This window comes from Rhamphochromis sp. 'chilingali' (genome assembly GCF_963969265.1).
Source record: "Rhamphochromis sp. 'chilingali' genome assembly, chromosome: 9".
Lineage (NCBI taxonomy): Eukaryota > Metazoa > Chordata > Actinopteri > Cichliformes > Cichlidae > Rhamphochromis > Rhamphochromis sp. 'chilingali'.
In genome coordinates this window covers 9,245,722-9,252,371 of record NC_137936.1, presented here as the reverse complement: position 1 = coordinate 9,252,371, position 6,650 = coordinate 9,245,722, and positions in this window count along the sequence as shown.

The following is a 6,650-nucleotide window of genomic DNA, read 5'->3' as shown; positions in this document are numbered from 1 at the left end:
AGAAAATGCTGAGGATTTTCTATGAGTCTGTGGTGGCCAGTGCGATCCTCTATGCTGTTGCATGCTGGGGGAGCAGGCTGAGGGTCGCAGATGCCAACAGACTTAATAAACTGATCCGTAAGGCCAGCAATGTTGTGGGGATGGAGCTGGACTCCCTCAAGGTGGTGTCGGAGAGGCGGATGCTGTCCAAGATAAAGACAATGTTGGATAACACCTCCCACCCACTCCATGACATGTTGGTCAGTCACAGGAGCTCGTTCAGTGAGAGACTGAGATTACCGAAAAGCACCGCTGAACGACACAGGAAATCATTCCTGCCTGTGGCCATCTCCCTGTACAACGCATCCACTTAACACACTGTTTGCTGCTACAGCTACACATGTTTCTTTTCCAAATATTTATTTATAAGTGACTTATGTATGTATGTATGTATGTATGTATGTATGTATATATATGTATATATTGTACTATTCTTAGTTAGCGTATTTTCTGTCTTGTCTTAATGTTGGTTTAAAATGGAGCACTGTAACAAAAAATAATTTCCCCCAGGGATCAATAAAGTATTCTGATTCTGATTCTGATTCTGATTACTTCAAGTTACTGCACCTGAAGGTGGTTCTTCAAATTTAGTTTAGTTTTGAGATAAATAACAGACACAATAAAATGTGTCAGGTGTTGTTGTTCATTTGAGTTTATATTTATCCAACTTTAAGAGCCACTAAGGACTAGATAATTTTGTATTATGGCCTATGCATAGAAAGGAGGTAGTGTAGTGTGCTTCACAACAAGTCTTCATCTTCTGTAATTCTAACAATTCCATCAAGAATGGCTAAGAAAACACGACGATGATCACTTTATAGACCAGCATATCTTCTCCAAGGATAAACAGTACATAACATTTTTAATCCAGCGTCCATATGCTGGAAATGATGAGTCTTAAAATGAACAAAATGAACAAAACAATTATATCAGCTTGAGCTCTGCTTTGGTGAAAATCCAGAGGACTTCCTCCAAAGATAAATATTAATACCAGCCACAACAGCGTGGCTGGTATTGTTTGTGTGTCACTGTAGCACAATGTGATCTGTTACAATGGTGTACTATGGTGTTTCTGCAAATAGGAACTACTTTTTGTCATATCTTAATAGGAGTAGTAGTGGTTTTGAGTAATTTGGAAGAGTTTACATAAACGTCTGGATTTCTATGTGGATTTTGCTTATATGACTAAAATGTGCTACACACAGTCATAAAACGTGTAGTGTGTAGCTGAGATTAAAATGAAGGTCAGATTCAGCAGTGTTATCCAAGAATTTAAAGCCATTTGTAACTTGTGTGATCCCATCATCAAACTGTGTCTAGTCTGATCCATCGCTATTTGCAGTCCCTCTGTGAGGACAACCACAGACCAAAACAAAAGCCGTAGCAGCTGCTCCTACAGTCACATAGAATCCGGCCCGTGGACCAAACCAACAAGGAGGTACTTAACCACAGAAGACGAGCGATTCACTGAATAATTCAACTCAATCAGGCCAGTTTAAACATTAATGGGTGAGTGGGAGTTCCTCCTGGCACCTCCCTGGGGACACACAGTAGTTGAGGAGACACACTAATTGCTAACTCTTGTCCAGTAGAAGACTTTAATTAACGTGAGTGGAGAGTGCTGGAGCTTCCTTGGAGCTCATTGTCGACCTTTGGAGGGTGGCAGAGGGTGACAAGCAAAGTAGTCCCTATGGCCTGCTCTCTTACACCCCTGTTAAAATTACATGGAGGGATACTTCCCTTGACTACACAAAGCCATATTAACGGAGTCAGTTCTGATGTTTGAACCCACTCACCAAGTACTATTGCACTGCATGTGCTGCAGCTGGTAAAAGGCAAAAGCTGTGATCTTTGACTCCCTTGATACCATTAATAAACAGAACATGTTCACAATGCATCCGGAAGAATTGCAGTGGAAAAAAAATATATAAATGAAGTTTAATGTTTTCTTTTTGTTTACCAAACTTACCACGCCTAGAAAGAAAAAGTACAGTATGTAGCAGGAGTTTGGCCTGCCCTCAGCATGCACTGATAGGCAGAGGATGTTATCATACAGCATAGATCTCTCAACTCAGGTTTCAAACCAGGTGGCATCTGTTTAAAAACCCATTAACACCACAAATAACAACCCATAAATTAGACAGCATTTAAAGTGTGACAAACGAAATGGCATTTTTTACAGAAAAGAAAATCCCATCTGCTCAAGATGACAAATCAATATACCATCTATTATCAGTGTGAACAAGTCCATTTTTTTCAGTGGTTACAAAAGTGGTAAGAGGTGAGCATTTATCAAACACGGTTAGTTAAAAAATCCATCAGGAATGTGCTGGTCAGATAGTTGTATTCAGTTGGAGACCTCGAGGATTGTCATAGAAAAACAGTGTATAAAGCTAAAACAGAGTTTGCACATTTCTAAACAAGTTTAAAAGCTTGTTCGTACCAAGTACTGAACTTGGTACGAACAAGCTTCTTCTTCAACATAGCCTGAACTATCTTAGGGAAATTTTATTGTTTTTTCTTTGAGTAAACTTCAGGAATAGTTCTTCAGGCCTCTTGAAGGATATTCAAAGCTCTTCTTTGGATGTTGGCTTATTTTTGTTCTGTTCTCTGCAAGCTGATCCCACACTGTTTCAATAATGTTGAAGTCCAGTCTCAGGGGAGGCCAATCCATGACTGATAGTGTTCCACTGTGTGTTTTCTATCCAGGCACTGCATTTTTACTGAATTGTCAGTATGTTTGGGATTGTGTCATGCTAGACGTGGTACTGCATGCTGGATCAACACCATATTCTGGTTATTGTGCATAGCTGGACTGGCCATCGGGCATACCGGGCATTTGCCCGGTGGGCCGCTGGCGATTTTTTGTTTTTATGGGCCGATCGATTTTTTTTTTTTTTTGGAAGGGTATAAATAATGAAAGGTGTTGGATTGGCCAGTTGGTCATGATTGACTCTGGGCTGGACCAATTACAGCCGAGGAGGTCGGATGCACCCTCCCCCTTGTTTAGCAATCTTATAGACGAACTAAAGAAAATGGAGAACAAAAAAAGGAAAGAAGGTGCAGAAAAAATTAGGACCAAAAAGAAACGAGCCCTTCAGGCAGACGCTGCCAAATGTGTAAAAATAACTGAATTGTTTGGCGGTAGCTATGGCATAGCTTCCACAGATTTAGCAACATCAGCAAGTGGTGGAGGCCAGCAGGTGGATAAGGGAAAGGGGAGGCAAAAGGAGGAGAGACCGAGGCGGCCGCCGGTCATAGTGGCAGAGGAACTGAACTTCAGGCAAGAAGTTATGACCTGCTGTCTGTGTCAGATATAAACCAAGTTTAGTTGTAGTTTGTTTTCGTTGTGCTGACTTTTTACAGGCGCTTAGAATAACTGGTACTGCGTACTAGCTAGCATGATGGAGTTTATATACTGCTGGGCGGGTGCTATGAAGTTACTGATAGTAAATTTTATTTTATGCTTCAGGTTAGTTTCTCAAACTCCTCAAAATCTTAACAAATTGTGCCAATCCTTACATGTTGCACCAGGCTGATTTATCATCTAAAGTGGAGAAGTCTGTGACAGGAGACAGGAGAGCAGCAGAGAGAGATGGAGAGATGACTTCATGTCATCCATGAGGGATGCATTTGACATATGTTTCACATATTATAGCCCAACAAGTTACTCATAGCAATTTAAATACCAGCAATCAGTTTTTGGCAGACTTTTTGGCACAACACCGGCTATTGCAGTTAATAATACAACAGCTTCTTGCCATTTTTTGTGTTTCTTTTTATCGCTGTGTAACTGAGCTCAATTGAAAGCCTGCATGCGCTAGTACCTCTTGCCACAAGTTCCCAGAATCCTTTGCGGTTTTACCCCTGAATGACGTCACATTTTTGGTGGGCCGGTCTCTAGTCAAAATGCCCGGGCCGATTTTTTGTCCCAGTCCAGCCCTGTTATTGTGGCAGGGCACGGTCTGCGGCGTGGCTGCGGGGGAGGCGGACGCACCCGAGCAGCATCCGCAATCATGCATCGCCGGCTTAAAACAAGAATGAACTAGGTCCTTTGTTGTTGTCGATGTGTGCCCGGCAGGTGGCTGAAAAGCTGCAGCCAAGAGTGTAAAAGATCGACAACCAAAATAAAATGTGCTGAAAAGTGTTGAGATGTGGTCATATCTGTCGGGCATCATTTACAGTTGCATACTGTCATACTTTGCCTAAAGGCAGAGGCGGTTCTAGCCTGTTTGGCGCCCTGGGCGAACTTTTCTTGTCCATCTTCCACTGGTTTTAATTTTGCACTCCAGTATGAACACCCCCCCCAACCCGAGGTTCACCACAACATAACCTAATATACCTACACCTTAGTTCAAAGATTCGCTTTGTCTAGGGTTTATTTCTGGGATTTCGCACAATCCAGGATTCAAATCATGAATACATAATGAGCTTGGATTTACAACATTATGAATGAAATGTGCTCTATTTGGAAGCAGCCGCCCACCTCCCCTTTCAACAGATTGTGTGTGAGACTTTAAATCATCAAACTGTAAATTGTTATTGATCCCTTTACCCCAAGTCCTAAAGTGTATATTTATTTTCTTACTCTTCCTATGTGTATTGTTTGTTTACTTGCACTGCTGTAACTGGAGCCTCGTCGTCTTTTCTCTCTATATACTGGACTGTATGTAGGAGATGACAATAAAGTTTACTTTGACTTCAGCAGCGAGCAGGCGCACCGAGGGCTCTCGCGCTCACTTTTCGTGTATAGAATTTCGAAAAAACATCGGTGCAAATTATAAGTCTGTATCATGTCTGGTGTTTTTGTGTTTGTTGGTTGTATTTTGTTTTATTTTGTGAGTTGGTTATTAGATGCTGCTCCAGCCAGCCAGAGAATCCCCCGCCACCCCGCCCTCTTCTCCCTGTACCGCAATCAGCAGGCGCACCTCACAAACGGAGGGCGCCCTTACTCCCAGCAAATAGAAAACCGATCACTGCCTATGCCATTCCCAATATGCGCTGGCATGACGTCAGGGCCGCGTCAGTACGAGCATTTTTTTTTTTTTTTTGCCGATGCCTGTGATGCCGCCCCCCACCACGATGCCGCCCCGGGCAACTGCTCGTGTCGCCCGTATCAAAAACCGCTACTGTCTAAAGGTTATGTTCTGTTAACAGTGCTTCCCAAGAGTAAGCACCCTGTGTGACTGAGGGATGGGACACATATACACAGAAGCACATTAACCACAACTCAAACCTAATTCCAACTCTAAATCAAGTCCTAACTCTCAAGTAGGCCCTTGAAGCACTACAAAAATACTAGATGGACATTAATGTTTTTGACCATCTGAGTGATAACTCTGATAACAATGAAAACAAAGCAAAACACTGGCTGGACATGTTTTTATTTCATCTCATTTTTTGTTATATTTATTTTTGGCTTTGATTAAAAAAAAAAAATTGGACTCCATTCCTTCAGTCCACAATCGGCCTGTTTTGCACAGTCACATTTTGAAAAGAGACAAAGGCACAAGCATTCAGAAAGCGGATCCTTCAAGCTGCCTTCTTTTTAAAACAGTAACAGAGTAACTTAGTAATTGGCTGCATGTGATATTTTAAAAGTAACATTGTTACACTGTCACTGAATGTTATTTCCTGTTCATTACACAGAGTATTTTTAAGATAGATCTCAGCCATTATTATCATGCTTGGTTGTAGTTTTGATAATAAATACATGCAGTATACTAGCTTGTGGGGACACCTACCCATATGGCTATTGCAATATTTCAAAGTCAAACAGTTTAGCTGTAGTACAGCATTAGAAAACTATACCATTATTATCACCAGGTGGACTTCTTAGCAACAGAATGACCAGATTTAGCAGAAAAAGTGGTGCTTTATGTAACTGTGTGGACTAAACTGTGCAATCACGCTGCCGAGTCATTAAACTGACACAAGTGCAATGAAGAGCCCTCACACCGACACTTCCCCCTCCCGAAAAACCATTTGCACCATAATCACTGCCTCTGCTCCACAGGTCTGCCTCCCATCAAATCCACGACCACCCACCCCACACCTTCTTGGACTTCTGACCCTGCTGATGTCAGCTCCCTCCCTGGCAGCGTTCCAATTCCAATTCCATACAGCCGAAGTCTGATATTGGAAAATGACCTTCATCCTGCTGATCATCATGATTACCACTACCACCATTATTATTATCATCATCATCCACTCCTTTTTTTTTTTTCTATATATGGGCTTAAGAAGATACTCATCTGCTGTTGTTTTAAAGGATCCACTTTATTATATGGGCTGATCTGAGAGCCTCTCATGAAACGAGAAAAAAATCATCACTGAAAATTGATGCTTGGGAGATGCTTTAGAGCCCTTGATCACCAGTGGTACAGCAGAGGTCACTGAGAAGTGTTGTGAAGTCTCTAGTTGGTCCAGTGTGCATGAGTGCTGCAGGAGTCTGTCCAAAAACAAATGACTGTCTAAAATCTACCTAAGTTTAAAACTCACCGGTAACTGTTTATGAGATAAATAGCTGCATGTTACAAAGTTTCTTTGCAAATGGACAAACATATCTGCAAGTAATGAGAGAGTTAACACCTTTTTCCACCTTTCCTTTC